At 45.8% G+C, this 21210-nt stretch overlaps 1 protein-coding gene and 1 long non-coding RNA gene across 4 annotated transcripts in view; one reads left to right on the top strand and one right to left on the bottom strand.

Moving 5' to 3' along the window:
- Positions 1–2346: 2346 nt before the first annotated feature.
- On the bottom strand, positions 2347–11666 carry LOC139441006 (uncharacterized). Its single transcript, XR_011651381.1, has 3 exons — positions 10858–11666; positions 7468–7547; positions 2347–3402 (listed from the first exon to the last, which is right to left on the bottom strand). It is a non-coding gene; the product is annotated as an uncharacterized lncRNA (long non-coding RNA).
- Positions 11667–11870: 204 nt separating this feature from the next.
- The window catches only part of ITPRID1 (ITPR interacting domain containing 1), an 88701-nt gene continuing 79361 nt past the window's right edge, over positions 11871–21210 (top strand). For all 3 annotated transcript variants that reach the window (XM_045197382.2, XM_045197381.2, XM_024562920.3), the window contains exon 1: positions 11871–11988. The gene's annotated coding sequence lies outside the window, so the exon portion shown is untranslated. The remainder of the gene's footprint in view (positions 11989–21210) is intronic.

The raw sequence follows: 21210 nt of genomic DNA, 5'->3' as shown, positions 1-21210 counted from the left end.
AGAGAAATAGCACACCTGAGAGCTGGGGCCTATCCACGTGCCTAACTGGGAGGAGGGAGCAGGTGACTGCAGGTAAACAAATTCTGTCACTTCCTTGCTTTCCCTACAAGTGGGCTCAAGGATTGCTCCAACTTTCCTTCTCCCCCTTTGTTACGTGAGTACTGCAAGTGGCGATTTCATGAGGAATAATTTTGTCAGAGATTAGCCTGTTTTGCTGGTGTTGGGGGTGCAGAGAGAAGGAAAAGAAGGCAGAGACGTGAGTCTACTTCCTGGTGTGGACAGACGCTGCTGGGGTCTGGGATGTGACAAATGCACCAGCTTCTCTCAGGGAAGCTGCCGGGGGGGGCAGTGAGGACCCCACTTCTCTGCGCTATTGCACATGTGCCCCTGACCCAGCCAGGGCGGAGAGAGGGGCTGACGGGAAAGTTTGAGGATGTCCTCTGTGGAATTGGCTGAGCTTGGAGTCTGCCTGGGCACGCGGTCTTCCAGAGTTCTGTGTCTCATCTAGATGAGGCTGACTGGACGGTGTGTGGAGCTTCCGGCAGATTAATGCTCGAAGACTTGGTGATCTGACCGTCTTTACAGAAGGGCTTCTAGAAGTTGGTCATTATGGAGTTGTCCAGAACTCTGCCTGGTCAGTAGCCCAGCTCAGGCCCTCGAGCTGCTTGCTAAAATGCTCAAACGATGCGGAATGAGAGAAAGTCCAAGGCAGCAGAAGCTGTGGTGTATAGACAACTCATTGTCAGGATTTGGAATGTCTGTCGTTTCAAAAAACACAAATGGAATCATTTTAAGAAAAAAAGAAGTACCAGCTGTGGCGTGACCTGGTTTGATGTCATAGAACAGTATCATTAAGGAAATAATGGATGTTTTCTTCCTTCCACATCATCTCCTCAGACTTGAGAACAAGGCCCTGCATCCACGAGATGAGCAGGGAGTCATCCCCAGTCCTTCACCTCCCACCCACTTTGTTACTCGGGGGCAGAGACAATAAACCTTAGAACTCAACTAGGTGATGCGGAGCGCAGGGCTTGGGCAGCATGCGTTCTGGAAAGTTCCGTCCTATAAGGAAAACAGTGAAGCCCAAGGCTGAGGAAGGAAAAAGTTTGCAGAGCACAGCGAGTTAGCGTGACCGGATTTCCTGTGTTGTGTGGACTCAGAGCAGGAGAGAAGGAAGGCAGGAAAGCAGCAGGAGGAGGAGGGTACCCTAGTTAAAAGCCCACTGGAGACTGGCCATGGATCCATGAGATGTGCTGGAGAACCTGCCCTTGGACTTTAGATTTGAGAAGGGAAATCAACACGTGGAAACGGAACAGGAAAAGGGCTCCTTTCACCCTGTCTGAAACTGAACGTGATGAATCACTGGGTCTCACTTTTCTCTCAGGATGGACAATAACAGGAAGGCAACAGCATGGGGACTGTGTGGGGAAATGACCTTCAAATAGGACATTTGGCATATCATTGGAGAAAATAAGGTTAGGGAGGTATTTCTGTGAGTGATCCATTCACAATCCCAAAGAAGATCTGGAGAAGCGGTTTGGTGCATTCGGCATTGAGCAGAAGGACGCGGTCAGTGTGAAACGTGAACAGGAGCCGTGCACAGAGGTCAGACTGAGGGTGAAAGCTTGGATTCAGATGACATAGTATGGAATTTCCAAGAGTCATAAAACACTGTAGCGGCATTGAAGTTTACACTGAAAGGGGGTAGAACTGAGGTGTAAAAAATGTATCAGTAAGTGAAAGACAAACCTGTAAACTTTTCCCAGATTCAATAGACAAAAAGAGGAGAACAATGCCAAGCAAAAAAAGATGATGCATACTGAAGACAAATATAGATGACCAACTTGCAAATAATTATTATTTCAGAATGGAACCCTGCAAAAAGTAGAAGTAACATAGAATTATAATGAGAACATTTTCTGCAAATTCCTCCAAATGTAAAGTCAAAGAAATGACACATACACCTACCTAGACATTTGCATAAAGACAAACAAATAGGATAAAGATAAAAATCAATTATGATCTGAATAAGAAAAACAGGTTTTCTACAAAGAAACACACATTAATTTAGCTCAGTTTCTCGTTTATATACTTAAATGCCACTAGACAACAAAGCAGTGTTTTTTCTTTCTCAATGAAGAGTATTTTAGACCCAAGAATTTTAGACCTGGTCAGTTGTGAGAAGGCCATAGAAATATATTTTCTGACAAATAAAATGTCATAAAACACACCAATCACATAGTTATCTTACCTGATAAAATTATTTGAAGATGTACTCCAGTTAACCAAGAAGTGAAGCAAACTTTGGAGCTCAAGAGCTCAAGAATGAAGGAGAATGAAGGTGCTATAATGTAAAAGGGGTGAGTGTGAGTATAGGCTGGGCTGTTTAATGATTCTCCATCGGCGCACAGCCTGGACAGACACTGCTGTAGATGCGAGTGTGCAGGGGTATTGATGTGGACGTGGATATGTACACACAGAGATACAATTCTCCATCAGCACACAGCCTGGACAGACACACTGATGTAGATGCGGGTGTGCAGGGGTATTGATGTGGACGTGGATATGTACACACAGAGATACAATTCTCCATCAGCACACAGCCTGGACAGACACACTGATGTAGATGCGGGTGTACAGGGGTGTTGATGTGGACGTGGATATGTACACACAGAGATACAATTCTCCATCAGCGCACGGCCTGGACAGACACACTGATGTAGATGCGGGTGTACAGGGGTATTGATGTGGATGTGGATATGTACACACAGAGATACAATTCTCCATCGGCGCACGGCCTGGACAGACACACTGCTGTAGATGCGGGTGTACAGGGGTATCGATGTGGACGTGGATATGTACACACAGAGATACAATTCTCCATCAGCGCACGGCCTGGACAGACACACTGCTGTAGATGCGGGTGTACAGGGGTATTGATGTGGACGTGGATATGTACACACAGAGATATCTACATATACAATTATAAGCAAGGTTATGTATTATATGAATATATGAATAATATAATTAATACAGCTGATATAAAATGTCTCACATCCTTACAAGCTGAGAATCTCAAACCCAATTCCTGTAAAATGTACAGAAATCAAATCTATGTTAACTCATATAGATAGCATCAAAATTTCCAAAGAAACAATGGTGCGAGCCGCAGGGTCTTGATCCCTGGCCTCATCCCATCATAGTAGACTGTAACAACAAAAGGTTAATCTATGATCGCATCAGTAAACGGAAAAACGAAGTCTCCAAATAAAGCGGGCTGAGTGTTCAGATTTTGCTTCTCAGCTGAAGGGCTGCGCGTGGGCAGTCTCTGGAAGACGGCCGCTTTCGTCGGCTTCAGTCTGAGGCGTGGGCAGGTGTGGAAGAGGGTGTCCCATGGCCCACCTAAGGAAAAGGCAGTCGTGAAATTAGGAGAAGATTGGATTTTTTTCTTAATAGCTCTTATTACCAAGTGGTGCCTCACCCTTCAGATCAAATTGCTTTTGTAAGAAATGTAAAGAGGAAATTTGACTCCACACTAGTCAAAAACGTCCTGTGGAGGATGAGAGAAGCAGAAAACATTTGCCAGATTGAGTATGTGCTCATTCACCGGCCACCTATCTCAGAAACATCCGGGGTGGGGACGCTTCACAAATGAGGGAAATAGTATCACCAAGTCCCATTCTCAGCCTCCCCCTTAGTGTGCCTTGAACAAACTTATCTGAAATATTCATTGTTCTTTGCTCAAGTGGAAAAACCAGTTCTCCAGGACTGTAGAGTCTGCCCGGAAGTCTGGGCCCTGAATTCTGGCTCTTCTCGAAGCCCTTCCCAGTGGAGCCGCCTGCGGTGTGGTCGCAGGCCGGGGGGCCTGGCAGTGCCACTGAGGGCCCCTTGGCTGTGCTTCACCAATGGTTTGGGGCGGCTCTGCTTCCTTCCTTGGCTTGGGTGTCCATCTGTGTCCTGTGTCCTGTGTCCTCTGTCCTGGACAGCGGGATGTCTCTCCCTGGAGCACAATGGCTCAAATACCATCTCCATGGCTTGCAGTCCTTCTGCGGCACAAAGGTGGAACTCCTTGTGGTCTCCTGCAGTCAGGGCGGGTCATACCTTCAGTTCCTGAAACAATAGCTTTTCACACGCATTAACTACTAAGCTTATTAACTATTACCTAAAACTAAAATGTTCCAGCTCTATCAAACTCTGTGTCCCAGCTCTACTTCCACGAAGAGGGCCAGGTTGCCAACACTTGTGTTCCTACAAGGACTGGAAGGGAGAAGGGAATTCAGGAATGTCTTAATACCTTCCAGCCAGGAGTGGTTTACTGCCATTCCTGCTCTTTCAACAGACCGAGAGGATGTGTGCAGAGGGGTCCACGATTCTTTGTCGTAAAGAAATACTTTACTTAACGTTGCTACTTTGTGCAAAGGTTGTAGATTCCTTCTGCTTTGGTGGGAGCAGGAAAGGAGCACAGGAAGACTGTCACACATGGGAGAAGCTTTCACAGGGACAATCCTGTGATGTTGAAAGCCCGGGAATAGCCTCCTAATCTAATCGGGCCGACGTTTTTATCCTTCTCGGTGGAAACACAATGCACTCTATCATCAGGCAGAGCTGCTCCCAGCCTCGCTATGGTGGAACGACAGCATCCTAGCCCAATTCCACCTGTGCCGCAATGTCTGGCCAGTGGCCTAAAATACTTGGCCACAGAGGATGGAAATTAGACTGTGAGTAACTGGTGTGATTCACTCACCTCTAAATTTAGTGTAAGCAAAACTCCTGTTGGTGGTGAGGTGGTGGTGGAGAGGGGAACAGGTTGTAATAGGTTGTAATAGTTACAGCACTTGTTTTCAGCCCTGAAGAAGGAATGAGCACATGAACTTGAACCCAGGGACTCATCAGTAATTGAGAGATAAAGTACTGGATTCAATCACACAGTCTGGCCGCTTTCAGGATTCACAGATCCCCTGAGCTGGTCTACAGCACTCCATGGGTCTCCTTCTCACAGTAAAACCTTCTAACACTGGGGCTGAGCTATTAGTATACAATGTATCTGGACTGTTTTTAAAGCAAATGAATATCTACTAATCTTTTTGCTCCTCAAAACCACCCTACCCCGTGAGTCAGGCAGGTATGACATTGTTGTCCCCATTTGCCAGATAAGGATACTGAGAATCAAAAGCGGTAGACAGCTTGCCAATGTCGCAGAGCTAGTCAGTGGCTGTCCAGTTCTTAAACCCACAACAATTAAGTACAATTTACATTTATGGAGTCCCTCGTAGGTTCCAGATTCCTTGGCTCCAACCACACGCTCTTCCTACCGTATCGATACGTGTTATCCTCAGGCCCCACATCAGTGACACTTCGAGTGTCCCCTGGGCTCTCCAGGCACAGCCCTGGCTCTGCATTTCCCCCAGCCTGATTTTCAGGATGGTCAGCTTTGTCTCTGCCAGGTCTAGGAAGAGCTGTTGGCAAACTCCCGAGGATTTTAGAAACCTTTCTCTTTCTGAGGCTCCATGGACACGCTCTCTGTCCCAAGTGGTGTGTGCCTTCTGACCTGTGCACCTACAGAGCAGGGCCTGTGCGGAAAACGTTTGTGTCTTTTCATCCAGAATGCAGTCTCAGATGTAGGAGAGGCCTAATGTGTGTTAATGAGAATATTTGTTATTGTTATAAAAATGTTATTGTGGATGATAACAATAATAACAATCACATGATATTAGCAACACACTGTTCTCCGGACGCTTCTGTGTATAGTTCACTCAGTCCTCATGAAACGCAACGCAGGACGGGAAACTAACATGGCCAGTGGCCCCCTTCTGAAGCCCAAGCCTGGAGCTACCCCCGAGGACTGAGGGAGACAAAGCCCTTGGCAACCTTCACAAACCACGAGGCGTGTCTGGGCAACAGGAGGACGAACGGCACAGATGAGTGATCGGGCAGGGGAGGAAGTTCTGCATGCGCTCTTCTCCCTGCCACACACATTGGCCTGGGAAGACTGTGACCACCCTGTTACCTCTGAAAGTCAAAGTCAGCAACAGAGGCTTGGGGGTGCCTCGTCAGGGTGGGATTGGAGGCAGGCCACAGTCAGAGCTAATAGCCACAGATATGTGACAACTGGACCAATGAGTAACTGAGCTTTTCCTCTTTAGTCATTAACCTTCCCAGCCCCCCTTGGTTAGGTGATGACCAGTGAGAGAGAAAGAGAGCCAGTGCTAAGGTACAAACGCAGCTCCAGCTCTCCTGCTGAGGGCCATCCCTTTATCCCCACCCACTACCTAAACTCCTGCGGACAGGAAGGAGCCAGACTTCAACTGTCTCCTGCAGGTTATCACCAGCTGAGATATTCACTGTGTTCAGGGGAAAATAGCAGGAAAGCTAAGGGGCAAACCACACTGAGAGGAAGAGAGCAGGGTGCACAGCCCATAATGGAGAAAGGAATGTTAATAGACCCTATCAGGCAAGACACCACCCCGACCGAACGATCAAACTTAACTTCGCCAGTAAGGGGACAAACTGACTTCATGTGACTGGGTATGCCGCGCGGACGAGATCACACTCAGGCACTACGTGTCAGTATCATTCTTCTGCACCAGCGCACCAGTCGCGGTTCTCCGGAAGCAGAAGGATAGATGTGTGCATGTGTACACACGTGTACATCAGAGGCTCGCTCTTCCTCCCTCCCTCTCATTATCTCGCAATGTATAGATATTCACAGAGAGAGGTGCGTAAACATCTAGGGACAGACAGAGAAAGAAACAGAGAAACAGAAAAAAGTGATATGTTAAAGAAATGGCACTATAAACGGGAGTAAGGAGAAGTGTATCGACTGGACATTTTTTAATGAATGATACTCAGAAAACTGGCTTACCGTATGCACAAAAAATAAGTTTGGGGGCAGACTTTATACCATATATGAGGGACCTCCCGAGATACAAAAGACCTGTATGAAAAGGTAAAGCTATAAAACAAAGGGAGGAAAACATGATACCTGTTTTAATCATTAGGTAGGAAGTACTTCTTAAGTAAGAATCCCAAAGCGCAAAGCATAAGGCAAAACTGGGATTGACAACATCAAAATTAAAGACCTCTGTTCAGTGAGCCGCTGGATAGGTTACTCTAACGTATGGGTGGCAGATCACGAGAACATATTTGCAACTTTAAAAACCAACAAGGGATTAATCTAGAAAATACAGGAGCCTTCTATGAACCGATGAGAAACAAAAATGAACACAATAGAAAAACAGACAAAGCTTATGACTATCCAGTTTAAGGAAAGGAGAGCATAGAAAGTCAACCGGTATATGAAGAGATTCCCAGCCTTGTTAGTGAAAGTGTAATAGGAGAAATGAAAATTAAAACATGAAGCCATATCACTTCGCACCTCTCTGAATGAAAATCAGGTAACACCTAGAGGTAGCAGGTGCTTGGGAATTGGGATGTCTCCTGACCTGTGGGTGGGAGTACGGACAATACCTCGCCTTCCTGAGAGCAGCGTGGAGAGACTGGGTGACCTTAGGAATCCATACGCCCTCTAGAGTTGGCGGTGGCCTGGCCTGTGGTGAGGAGTGGGAACACAGATGCCATCAAGAAACACCAGTGGAACAGCGACCAGATCACGCAGTCCCACTCTGGCATAAAATTCCCGTTGCTGTAACAAGGTGGCCCGTTGATGTTGACGTTACCCACACACCCCCCCCTGCCCCCACCCGGAACAGCGAAGGGCACAGCCCAAGCCCTGGGCCTCTCAGCCATGGCATGACTTTCACTCTGTGAGGCCAGTGGAGGCCTCTAAATTAGGAGGGGTCCCCTTGAGTTAAAAGAGACACCCCAGGGAGCTGTGACCATTCAAACACCGTGGATCCTTGATCTGAAGTATATCATCGTCACACAAACAATTAAAAATCTAAGCTTAGCCGTATCTGGGGCGTCATTCTCCCCAGTCCATGACTCTGGACCGGCCTTTGTGACTTTGTCTAGCCGACCCTGATCCTGAAATCTGACTACTAGGTATATATCCCAGAAAAGCTTATATGCAGGACATGAAAGACGCAAACAAGAATACTCATAATTCCATTGTGGGGATGGGGTAGCATTGGAGCCCAGCTGAGTGTCTTATCAACAGTGGAATGGATAAGTGAAATGATTGATTGATTGAGTACTATAGGATGAGTAGGAACTATACAAGTAAAGAAGTAAGGGGAAGTTTGGCCCCAAAGAGGAAGCAGCATCTACATAGGTGTGATGTGTTAAAAAAAAAAAATGAAGAAGACATTTCAGGCACTTTAAACAATTACACGCTGAGAACTGGGGGGTGTGGTAGATCACTACTTGCAGAGAGGATGGGTAGACTGGAGTGAGGGGAAATGAGAAGGCAGGAAGACCAGCAAGGTGGCCGATAGAGCTCAGGAAGATGTTCAGGCTTAAACAGGACTGGGGGTGGCAATAGAGAGGAAAGAGTAAATTTGAGAGGGATTTAGGAAGAAGAATCTGATGAAAATGAGGTAGAAGGGATACATTTAAAGTAATCCTATTGTTTCTGACTTGAAATATGAGTGGATGGTTGTATCATTAATTGATATCAGAAACACAGGGGAGTATATTCTGGGGTTAACAAGTACAAGGCTATGAATAAAGATAATTAAGTCATTGGTCTGTTCAGAATGTTCAAGTTCAGTGAATAGTAAAGCCACATAGACAAGTGGTATCCTAGTAATAAGTGCAAGGCAGTCCCGGCACCAGGGAGGGGAGATTCACTGCCCTAGGGGCACATCCGTAGTAGTTCAGAGTACAGACTGGAGCCGGCCACCAGGGTTTGAATCTGATTCTTCCTCTGACAGATTGTGTTCCTTGACCTTTCCACATCTTGGTTCTTTGTCTGCAAAATGGGAATCATGGTACTGCCTGTACCACAGGGTTGATGCGGGGGTTTCATTAGGGCAGTGCTGGGAACATACATGGTGCTTCAACAGATTGGTGCTAAGGCATCAAGGGGAGGTTTATACAGGAGACCATCTGCAAGCCCAGCTCTGACAAGGAGCTTAGGTGTCTTTTAAGTGGACCGACCACACACATATCAGGCAGAAGGGAAAGTGCATAGGCAAAGTCATGGAGGCAAGACAGAGCAGAGGGTCTGGGGGGATTTGACTAGCTCCGCATGCCTGGAGGGTGCTGTTTATTTCTGGTACTAGAGGTAGATGGGGATGGAAAGGCGCTGGAGCCCTGTGGAGCCCTGGTTTATTAAAGCATGCTCTGGGCTACGCTTTGTCATCCTCCTTTCCACCGCTCACGGTCTGCTCTCTCCGGCGCTCCCTCCCCTTTTCCCGCTTTCTGCCCTGGTCTTGCAGATGACTGCTCATGGATCTCTGCATTTGACTCAGACTTTGACCCTCACATTCATGCCTGCCTCTTATAACTGATCCCCAAACCAAAGAGAGTTTTTTCATATTGCTTAAACATCTCTCCAGTCCTTCCTGGGTCTTATAGAAACAAATCTCATTTCTGCCACCATAATGGACCCCACATGGCTCAGGACCTTACTCTTGAAAACTCATTGATCCTTGGACTTGACATTCTGCGTTATGTTTCTAGATATGGACCCTTTCCTCTTGATCATATGTGTATTCTTGTGCCATTCAGCCAGGCTACCTCAGGTAAGTGACCCTTCTGGACTGACCTGTCCCAGAGTGTCCCTCTGGGCTCTGGTGTGACATGGAGCAGCCCTGTGCCCTGCTCTTGGTCTTCAGGGACAGTCAGGTTTATGCCTGTACCCCAGTGACTCATCCTCTCTGACAGGTCACCAGCAATCTGAGATGCTGAGCATGGGGCTGCACCAAAAATAAGATGGAGACATTACTCCTTTCATTAACTGCAGTCCACAGTCTTCCTGGGGACAATAAAAAAATGAGTATGGTGAAAGGAATAAGTTGAGGACAGACAAGCCATTTAAAAGAGATGTGAAACCTTAGCATGCTGAGCAGAGAAGGAGAGTCCAAGTAGCAGCAGGAAACAGAGCCTGGGGAAACCAGGTGAGTGCAAGAGAGGTCAAGGTCAATGTGGAAGGAAACAAGCCAATTTCTATTAGGTGGAGACCGGCCAGGACACTGGAGAAAGCTAGGGAAGACGGACACTGGGCCATCTAAAATCACTGGGGCATTATGGAAAATGGTCAGGAGTCCCCCGAGCCCATCCCAACAATTCACTGACTGCAGACAACTCCCTTTTAAGAAAACGTGCTGGAGGCAGTATAGCACGACATCAAGATTACGCAGACTCGGAGGCAGAAGCACGCACTGCAGTTACAGGCATGTGACCTTGGACAATGTAAGCCACCTTTCTGAGTCTCAGCTTCTCCTGTGTTAAGTGTGGGAGGGGGAAAAACCAACTTTCCTGCACCGAGTATCCAACAGGTCTTTAGAAACAAAGTAAAGTAATGGGCGTGGAAACACTTCACGAAGCCAGTGCTAGTGGAGCACATTAGAATCGTTACTGTGACTTCAGTGGGGGAAGAAATGCTAACAGTCGAGTGTACTTGCTATTTCAAGGGTTTGCTGGTCTGTGGGAACAGGGAAATACCGAAGACGGAGGGCTGACCTAGGGATAGGATTACCAATTCATTCCACCTTCCTTTCAGGGTTCTGATGACAACTAACTTGCCAAGTTTCAACCACAAGACCATATGTTTCCCAGATCATGTGGAGAAATGTGGTTTATTCTGATTATTTGTTTGTACTGACATTCTTAGTGCAGGGCTTCATTTATTACGCTGGCCCAAATTCAATCTGTCAGGAGGCTTCACAGCACATGAACGTGTAAAAATACTCTTAACTGCAAGTGATTTTTAAAACAGGAGAAACCCAAGCTCACCTCCTTCCTCGCAGACCACATTGGCAGTGACCTTGGATGCCACACAGAGTGAAGTTCATGCTGATCACAGTCCTGACCCTTTGTACAGTCTTGAAGGTCCTTCTGAAGTGTCAACAGAACATTCATGTGTACTAATGACAGCTTTCATGTTGTGCGTACTCTCATTATTCTAATTATGTGGCATTGGTATTCAGTGTCCCAGTTCAAATTCGGTCATTTCAGCAATCAGAACCCCCATTTCCTGAGCACGCAGAGTAACGAAAGGAACACCGAACTCCTCCCTCAGTGCTCCTCTCTCATGATCGCAAAGAATGTGCTAAGTTCAGTCATTACTGTGTGGACTCATTCCGGTACCCAAATTCCCAAGGATCACTTTCTGAGTTGCACGTCAGCCCACCAGGTGAGGCTTCCTGCTTCTCCAGCCTCATCTCTCCCTTTGCTCCCACCATGCTCCCTGTTTCAGCCACACAGATGACATTGCAGCTCCCAGAATATATCGTCCTGTCCCTCAGCCTGTGCCCTTGTGCACGCCGCTCTCTGCTTTCCCCACCCTCTCCTCCCTGTGGCCTCAAGCCTAGCTCACCTCTTACTCCTCAGGAGAGGCCCCCACACACAAGCTTCAGAACTCAGAGCAGATGTGATCTCCCCGGCGAAGCCTTCCCAGATCCCCTCTAGGTAAGAGTCCCCTGTCCCTGTGTGTCCTCCGTCCTCCACGGTGTGCATTACTGCTTGTGGCTCCCAACGGCTGCAGGTTCCCCGTGGAGAGGAGAGATCTGACCCTCTTCACACACCCGTTTCCCGGCCCAGACTCTGGCACAAGGGATGTCCACAAATCTGGTGGGGCCCCTGAATACAGGAAGTCTCAGGGCCCTGTTTTGAATATTTCCTGATACAAAAGAGATCAGGAGAACAGGTTTTCCTTAGGACAAGGGGGCGTGGATTATGAAAATGTTATGCGAGATTAGTCAAATGCGGCACTGTTCCCTTCAGGACCTGCCCAGGTCCACAGCCAGCCCGACTCAGAAGCAGAGCTTCGGCTGCAGGTGGTTGGAGGCGCCGAGGGGCTGGATGATCAGCTTCCTTAGATCAAGGACTTAGCTTGTTCCCCGAGCAGCACGCCTACTGAGGGAGGTACGACGAACGATTTACCAAGACCTTTTTTTGTGCATAGCAGCCTCAGTGTTCTCCCCATCCCTCAAGGTCAGCTTCCTGCCTCGCTCATCCTGTGTGTGAGAACCTTGTGGCCCTGACTGAGCTAACAGGTTCGGGTTGAGCGTGGGCGATATGGGTGAGACTTTGGTGGTTGCAACAGAAAGGTGTTAAATGCTGTTGATGCTGAAGGGGTTGAAAAGTTCACTGAGGACTAGACTGAAGGAGAATTAAATCTGAGTCTCTCAGTAGATGGGGCAGATAAAAAAATAATTAAAGTTGTAGCTTAGAGTAGACAGATTAGTGTTGTGCTCATGAGAGCTGGCTGCTTCGAGAGGGAGGAGGTGGTGGGGGGGAGAGAGACACCAGGAGGTAAGAGCTGCTTGGAAGCATAGTGCTGCATCTCTGGCTTCCAGATGGTGATGTTTTTCGTGTGAGGATGTCATTCAGAACAACGTTCAGAATGCTGTAATTACAGTGGTATTTTGGTACTTCATCTTTAACAGATACAAGTTGTCACAATGAAATGTGCCAAATACTAATACAATTGAATGTTCCAAACAGACAATGGAGCATATTTACACAATTTTATATATGTATGTATATATGTACACACACATATGTATGCATGTATATGTCTATGTGTCTACCTGTCTGTCTGCCCCCCTGTGCAATAAAAGCAATTGTGGCTTCAGTGGGTACTTTCCCTAAGTCAGCCCAGGGCCTCTCCCCTTCTCCTGGTTCTGCTGCGAGACTGGCCCCCTTTAATCGCCTCCCCTGGGGAGCCGGCAGGAGAGAGGGAGACGGTGCTCTGGTTATTCCCTAACCCTGTCTGGTGACATGCAGCTAAGTAACCACTTGCCTGGACCGCTTCCCCAACCCTTCCGCAGCAAAGGTCAAGAAGTGAGGGAGTTCGAGAGGAAAGATTGTTTTTGTTTGTTTGTATTTTCAGAAAATTAGAGTAGGGCTGCCTTTTCATTCCTTTTTGGTGCTTCCCAACTAAATAATACATGGAGTGATACACGCAGTGCGGGGGCTCTGCCTCCTGCAGCAACAGTGGAGAGAGAACTAGAGAGAAACCCTGGTGGTCAGATTTAACATATTCATTTTTAAAAGGCAATTTCAGTTTTCTTACCGACTTTGATCTGTTCTGTCAAGTGGGTCAGCTAAGTCCTAAGACTGCACGTTTTCCCCCCAAGGGGATCAGTAACGTGAAGTAGTAGAAAGGTCTTTGTCATTGCCAGTGATAACTCCGCCCATGAACTTCACAGTACATCTTCAATTGCTCTGTTTCTAAAAACTTTCTCCACCCGCCCTCTGTTATCTTCATTATTTTACACAGTGTCAAAACTTCTTGTTTGTGATTCTGCCTCCATCCGGAAAAGAGAGCTCTTTAGTTCAGGGAGAATATCTTATTTTTATATCTGTAGTAACTAGAAAGCCAGCCCAGAGATGCTGCTCAATAAACACTTGTCGAGATACACTTTAAATGAATAAATTTGGGTTTAGATTGAAACCCAGCTTAGATTCTCTTAGTGAGCTCCAGACCGATGTGTCCAGACCGCCTACCCCATTGTTATTATTGTCATCTTTGCACAGGCCGTCGCCCCAGGGCATCTAACGGTGATCATGCTGAGTGTACGGGCCATTTCTCAGGCATCGTTGCAGTGACCCCCATGGTAGCTCTCCGAGGGGAGCATCTGTAAAATGAGTACCTGCGTTGTACTGCTGAGGACACTGAGTCTCAGGAATCCAGACTCGCCCAGTGTCTCACAGGTGGTTAAGGGTTGGAGCCAGAGCTGGAACTAAGCGCTCGTGGCTCTAAGTCCTAAGCAGTTTAGGACTTAGACACCAGGGACGGAAACATTCTTTGTGCATAGGTTCGGTGGCTGTCCTGTGCATTACAACGTGTTTAACGGTGTTCTTGGCCTCGATCCAGGAGATACTAGTATCATTCTCCACCCTCCCATGACAACCAAAAATGTCTCCCAGCATTGCCAGAAGTCCCCTTGGGGGCAAAACCAGCTCCAGTTGAGAATCAATGATCTATGAGCGGGCACGATGTGGTAAGTGCTGTGGGACAAGCGTAACAGAAGAAGGGTAAAATAGGGAGGGGGTCCCCTTCATGGGGAAGGTAGAATTTGATTTGGATCTTCACTGTAGAAAGATTGAGTTGACTGAGCAAGGTTTATTGTGATGAGTGAATACCAAATACGCGTTGAGCATGTGTGATGTGTCAAATTTAACTCTAAAGAATAAAATACCATAAGCATTGTTAAATGTTTTCCTAAAATGAAACACCATCTTAACAACCATCAGGTGGAACATAGAGGTGTTTGGGTCACTTAATCTCATGACATGGCACTTTGCATCATATTACCTGCCAAAGGTCACTTCGGAAAGAATCGTCTCCCATTTATTTTTGTAGCTTCCTAACCTGTATCGATCAGCCCCAATCATCATTTAATTGTGCTGTGCACAGAGTTGGTATTTTCTACTCAGTTTCTGGCTCGTTGGGAATGTTCAAAAAACTACTGAGCTTGATTGTGTTTGAGTGAAGGTGGAAGGAAGGAAACTCTTTGGCCCTTGTCTCTGTGTAGCCAGGGCCGTTGGCGCTACATAGAAGCTCCTCAGCAAACAAGAACCAGTTCTCTGACTTGGCTTGCTGGGACCAGAACAACTGGTTCAGAATCGTTGAAAAACTGAGACAGATTCTGACATCTCTGAAAAATATGCTCTCCCTCCCTGAACTAACCATTTGGGCTGTGTAGGAGCTGTTGGTACACTCTTTTTTGAGAACATACATAATTGTTAGGAATATGGGTTTGGGAGTTGGATAGGCCTAGTTTTACCTGGGCCCTGGCTCTGTTTATTGTGACTTGTGTAACATCTGTGAACTTCAGTCTCCTCATCTATAAAATGGGGATAAAAATTACTTCCACCTAAGTTTCTTGGGAGAAGCAAGTAAGAAAATATTGACCTGTGGGGTTTGACCCAAGTTAAGAATAAGTGATGGCTATTATCATCATCTTATTTTTGTCAACGTTATTAAGCACAGAATTCTTATATGGAAAGAATTTGGCTGAACTGAGAGTGTGAATACCTTTAAAGTTGCACTGAAGTAATCCTTTTTGTAAGATAGAAAATACTTCACTTAGCGTTAGTAAAGAGAGTGGGTCTGCTGGAGATTCTGGGGAGGCTGAAGCTCTCTCTCCCTGCCCCAGGCTCTGCCTCTGGTCATTAAAATCACCACTACCAAGGTCAAGAAACAAACTTGGGGATGCACCTAGAGGGTACTGTGCTGAGTGAAATACATCATTCAGAGAAAGACAAGTACCATGTCATTTCACTTGTGTGTAGAATCTAACAAACAAAACAGAAGCAGACTCATAGATACAGAGAACAGACTGATGGCTGCTGGAGGGGAGGGTGCGGGGTGACTGGTGAGAAAGGGGAAGGGGTTAAGAGGAATAGCAGAGGGAAATGGTCAATGCTATTGTAACAACTGTGTATGCTGCCAGGTGGGTACTGGGAATATCAGGGTGGAAACGCTTCCAAAGTAAGTGATCGTCTAACCTCTATGCTATACACGTGAAACCAGTACAAAATAATGCTGAATTTAAACGGAAATTGAAAAATAAAATGTAAATTTAAAAGAATTGGTCAGAGTTCAATCAGGAGAAAGGATGCACTAACCAGAAACAGTGATTCTGAAATGCAGCTCTTGAGACTCACCGCGTCAGTGGTCTTGGAGAACTTGGGAGCAATGCAGACTTTCTCATCCCAGCCCAGACCTGCTGACGGAAACATCTAAGACTCTCACACACCCAGGATTGGGAACCCTTGAACCAGGAGTGTCAGCTGTCTGTTGTGACAGTTTGAACCTGGTAGACAACGGACCTGGTAGACAACTGTCCAGCAGTACAACGGACTCTGTTCTAGACGTACCAAACCACTGATGGTGATAATTTGGCTTCTCTTGTAGGTCGGACATTCCAGTTCTCCAGAGCTCATATGCCTGCTTCTGCTTTAGGCACTCCTAATCCTTCCCCTCCCCTCACTCTCCTTCCAGGTTTAGGTCCTACTCCCACTCCAAATTCCCACCTGTAGTGCACTCATCTGTCCTCACGGCTTCAAGTGGGAGCTGTTTTGAGACCGGAGGTGCAGGTTAGCCCAGACTCCACTGCTGCGCTCGAGACTCAGGCATCCAAACTGCATACCGATATGTCCCCTGGTGGTTTTCACAGGAGCCCAAACTCTGCATTTGCAAAACAAGACACACCAGGCCCCTCCACAAACTTACAGTGCCTTCTGTAATGTCTGCCCTGTGAGTGAGAGAGTACTGACCACTTGCCTGAGTTAGAAACCCGAGAGCAATCTTTAACCACTGTCTCTCCCAATAGAGTGGATTGATCAGTCAGACCTGCTGGTTCTTTGTCCCACATAGTTCAAAAGTAACTCGTGTCTTTATCTCTAATCTTGAAGCCATAGACGCAGTCACCATTGTCTCACACAGTCCGCAGCCTCCTGTCCCCAGTCTTGTTTCTCCACTCATTTCATTCTCCAATGTGCAGCAGGAGAAACCTTTTAGAATAGGAATCTGATCATGTCAGTTCCCAGTACCCTCAGAATAAAGTTCAAACCTCTTAATGGCAGGTAAAGTCCTCGATGACCTGGCTTCCCTTCCCCTCTCCAGCGACATCACTTGACATTAACTCCTCATATGTTAATAGTAGCCGTACTTAGATTCTTGCAGTTCTTCAAGCAGACCATCCTCCCTCTTGCCCCCCGACCTTTGCACATGCTGTTCCCTCTGCCTGGATCACCCTTCTCCCTACTTCAACCAGAGGATAAGGGCTTACATTTATTTACTGGCACCCTTCAGAAGGCTGCTTCACACAAAGGGGGTTGTAAGTGAACTCAGTTATTTGGGAAGATATTTAAACTCTGCCTCTTCTTTTAGCCTCTTTTCCCAGGTGACCCTTTAAAGTAGAAGCATTATGCAGGGATTTCTGAGACCTTAGTTCTAGCCTAATGTACCAAAAATTTATTTTGTGACTCTGTCAAAATCGTTTAGCTTTTCTGGGTCTCACTTTCCTTATGTCTGCCATCCCGTTACAGGGAGTACTGTGTACATCCACAAGGACCAAGGGAACAGGAACGATTTACATACTGAAAACATGGAAAATTAATGGCGTCTCTTTTCCAGTCTCACTTCGGTCCTGCCCTCACCTCCCTGCTAACTGGAGCATCTCTCCTTTTAGTTACTTCCTTCTCCCTAACTCCTTGACTAACTGGTATTCTCATTTAGGATCAAGCTTAGACTGTATATGTTCCAGGATGCTTTTTTCTTTTTTAAAAAGATGTTTTATTGATTTTGCTATTACAGTTGTCCCAATTTTCCCCTTTTGCCCCCCTCTGCCTGGTACCCCCATTCCCTCCAACAATCCCCTCCCTTAGTTCATGTCCATGGGTCATACAGGTAAATTCTTTGGCTTCTCCATTTCCTATACTATTCTTAACCTCCCCCTGTCTATTTTGTGCCTACCAATTATGCTTTTTAATCCCTGTACCTTTCCCCCATCTTCCCCCTTCCCCCACCCAGCTGTTAACCCTCCATATGATCTCCACTTCTGTGATTCTGTTCCTGTTCTGCTTGTTTGCTTAGTTTGTTTTTCAGGTTCAGTTATTGACAGTTGTGCATTTGTTGCCATTTTAATGTTCATAGTTTTGATCTTCTTTTTCTTAAATAAGTCCCTTTAACATTTCATATAGTAATGGCTTGGTGATGATGAACTCCTTTAGTTTTACCTTGTCTGGGAAGCACTTTATCTGCCCTTCCATGCTAAATGATAGCTTTGCTGGATAGAGTAATCTAGGTTGTAGGTCCTTGGTTTTCATCACTTTGAATACTTTTTGCCAATCCCTTCTAGCCTGCAAAGTGTCTTTTGAAAAATCAGCTGACAGTCTTATGGGAACTCCTTTGTAGGTAACTATCTGCTTTTCTCTTGCTGTTTTTAAGATTCTCTCTTCATCTTTAACCTTTGGCATTTTAATTATAATGTGTGTTGGTGTGGTCTACTTTGGGTGCAACTCGTTTGTGACTCTCTGTACTTCTTGGACTTATATGTCTATTTCCTTTGCCAAATTAGGAAAATTTTCTTTCATTATTTTTTCAAATAAGTTTTCAGTTTCTTGCTCTCCCCTTCTGGCACCCATATGATTCAGATGTTGGTACATTTGGAGATGGTCCAGAGTTTCCTTGTTCTCTTCACTTTTCTTCGAATTCTTTTTTCTTCTTGCTGTTCTAATTGAATGCTTTTTTTATTCCTTATGTTCCAAATCATTGAATTGAATCTCAGCTTCATCCCCACCACTGTTGGTTCCCTGTGGATTATTGTCAATTTCACTTAATGCAACCTTCATTTCTGCCTGGGTCTTTTTTATGCTGTTGCAGTGCCCAGTGAGTTCCTAGAGCATCCTGATCACCAGTGTTTTAAACTGTGCATCTGATAGGTTGCTTATCTCCATTTCATTTAGTTCTATTCTTGGAGTTTTGCTCTGTTCTTTCATTTGGACCACCTATCTCTTTCTCTCCTCAATGTGGCAGCCCCCCTGTGTTTGTTTCTGTGTATTAGGTAGGGCTGCTTTGACTGCTTTTTTCAAATCCTCAAAACTAGTCTGAGAGCTCTTCCTATGAGATCCCATAGGATGCTCTCCTTTCCCCCTCAAAAACACTCAGCAACCCTGTTGTCACTTTGATTTCTTTTATTGCCTTCTTCCTTAGTGAACTACTTCCGCTTTCTATGGTTTTTTAAAAAGATTTTATATATTTATTTTTAGAGAAAGGGGAATGGAGGGAGAAAGAGAGGAAGAGAAACATCAATGTGTGGTTTCCCCTCATGTGCCCCCTACAGGGGACCTCGCCTGCAACCCAGGCATGTGCCCTGACTGGGAATCGAACCAGAAACCCTTTGGTTTTCAGGCCAGCACTCAATCCACTGAGCCACACCAGCCAGAGCTCAACTTTCTTTTAAGTATCTCTTTGTCACTGAGGAGAATATTCTTCTGTATAATGGAGACAGACCTATGGGAAGTGTTCTTTGGAGAAGACTGTTCTTAGCATAACACGGCATTGGTTGTCAATTGCTCATTGCTTCCCAGGCTTTGAGATACATGGTATCTTTTTAAATTTTCATGCAGAAAGCTTTTAAAAAATAAATTCAGTGATGTGCACATTATTTTTCTAAATTAAATATGTCTCTGAAGATGAATTGATTTTCCCTAAACCATTCTAGTAGAAACTGGGTTTATATAGGGTCCTGTTCTCCTAATTTCTAATGCACATTTCAATGCATTGTGTTCTACAACCTCCCAATAAGTAAACTACATAAATAAATTTATGTATAACTAATAGGTAATTAAAATATGGGTAATTGAGGGTTTCTTTATGAATGTAATTGCATTTCTATTTTTATTAATAATCACTTTTATGAAAATCTTATGAAATGGAAACTGTTAATATAGAAACATCGTTTTCCAAGTGTAATTCTGGACATGGTTTTTCAATTAAAATATGCTTTGTCAATGAGACCACACGTCCTGATGGCTGGTGCAAAAGTCCGGTCTTCTCGGGGCTAAGTACACAGTGGCTGCCACAGGAGGAGAAGGACGCTGGGGTGCCAGCTCAGGCCTGGAGACACTCCTGGGCTTCTGAGAGGAGACGTCTCAGATACTGGTGGTGGAAGCAGAGGAATTCTAAAAGACAGGGAAATCACCCAGGACAAGTTCAGGGCCAGTGCAGAGAGCCATTCCAGTTCCACTGACAGGCACTAGGAGCTCTACAGAGAAACCTCAGCAGCTGTCACAGAGGGAGAGGGAAGATCTGGTAAGGCCCTTTTTCCTCATTCTCCTTGGAGACAACCTCAGCACTTCCTTTTTATATATGGGGGTTCCTGTTTGTTTGAAGTTATACATAATCTGAAATGCACAAGGTCTTTTCCATTATTTCCAATTCTCAAATGCAGGGTATCAAAATGAAGGGTATTGCTGTCATGCATGACCCAAAAATGTAATAATTATTAGGTAGTGATTTACTATTATGTCCTTTACAAGGATGCATGCTGAATGTGTCTGTGAAATTTAATGTTTAAAAAATGAGGTTAAAAAAAATGCGGTTCATAATGTGCTTATTTTCCTGTCTCAAGTGAAATTGTCTGCATCTTTAACTGAAATACCTCACAGATACTGAAATTTCATGGAGGATAGGACTGACTGTTAGACCTTACAGTTTGGCGCCTTTTTTCTGTGTTTGGGAGTATGTGTGTATATCTATGTTTTGCTCCCTCTGAACTTGCCAGAAGTTCCTGCAAATTGAATCTCTCCACCCAGAACATCAAGTTCTGCTGTCCCTGGTCCCAGTGATGGTTTGCAATGCAAATCATCCGGGCTGGTGACATGCGGCACCATAACCATGGCAACCAAATGAAGACAAGTTCGTTCTACTTCCTCCACTCAGTACTTTTCAGGCCTGCACTCAGAGCTGCGCCTGTGCCAGCAGGTCAAAGGGCATAGAAGAAAAGCAGAGGAGTCCACAGAAATAGAAACTTGACTGGAGCCATTGTGTTTGTTCCCCACACACTCTTCCCCTGAGTCCAGGGCCTGGCCCTCGCAACGCCCACCACTTCTGACTTCTTTCTCATGACTTTCTCTCTTTGGAGGGCTGTGTACAGAGAATGACTATGTATCCTTACCCTCAACTTGACCATGGATTTTGGCAAGGAGACTGTCCTGGCTCTCTATGAGTAACTTTTAAGTAAGAGCAGATGGAAACCTGGGTTTCAGTTCTGTGGTCCCAAGGACGTCTCTGTGTCAGCAGCTGTGATGCTCACGCAAACAGGAAGGTGTCCAAGACCTCTACAGGCACTTTGAGAACAAGCTCCAAGGGCCACTCCTCTGCTGAGACGCCTTTATTCTAGCGTAGTAACTCTCATCATTTGTCGTTCGTTTCCAGCCTGTGGGGGAGGGAATATTAGTTCTCTGTTCTCATTTTCTCTCAGTTGGAATGAAAGGGCAGCTCTGGCACATTCTGAAACTTTTTCACCTGCTGTTGTGTGACCGGGTGAGTCCTAGGAAGAAAGACTATTAGCAATAAGGAATGCAGCTAATTGTCGCGCATTCTGGCCTGGATGATCTTGGCATCCT

Source organism: Desmodus rotundus, chromosome 6 (assembly GCF_022682495.2).
Source record: "Desmodus rotundus isolate HL8 chromosome 6, HLdesRot8A.1, whole genome shotgun sequence".
NCBI lineage: Eukaryota > Metazoa > Chordata > Mammalia > Chiroptera > Phyllostomidae > Desmodus > Desmodus rotundus.
The sequence above is the reverse complement of the archived record's forward strand: the minus strand, read 5'-3'. Positions and strand labels throughout refer to the sequence as shown.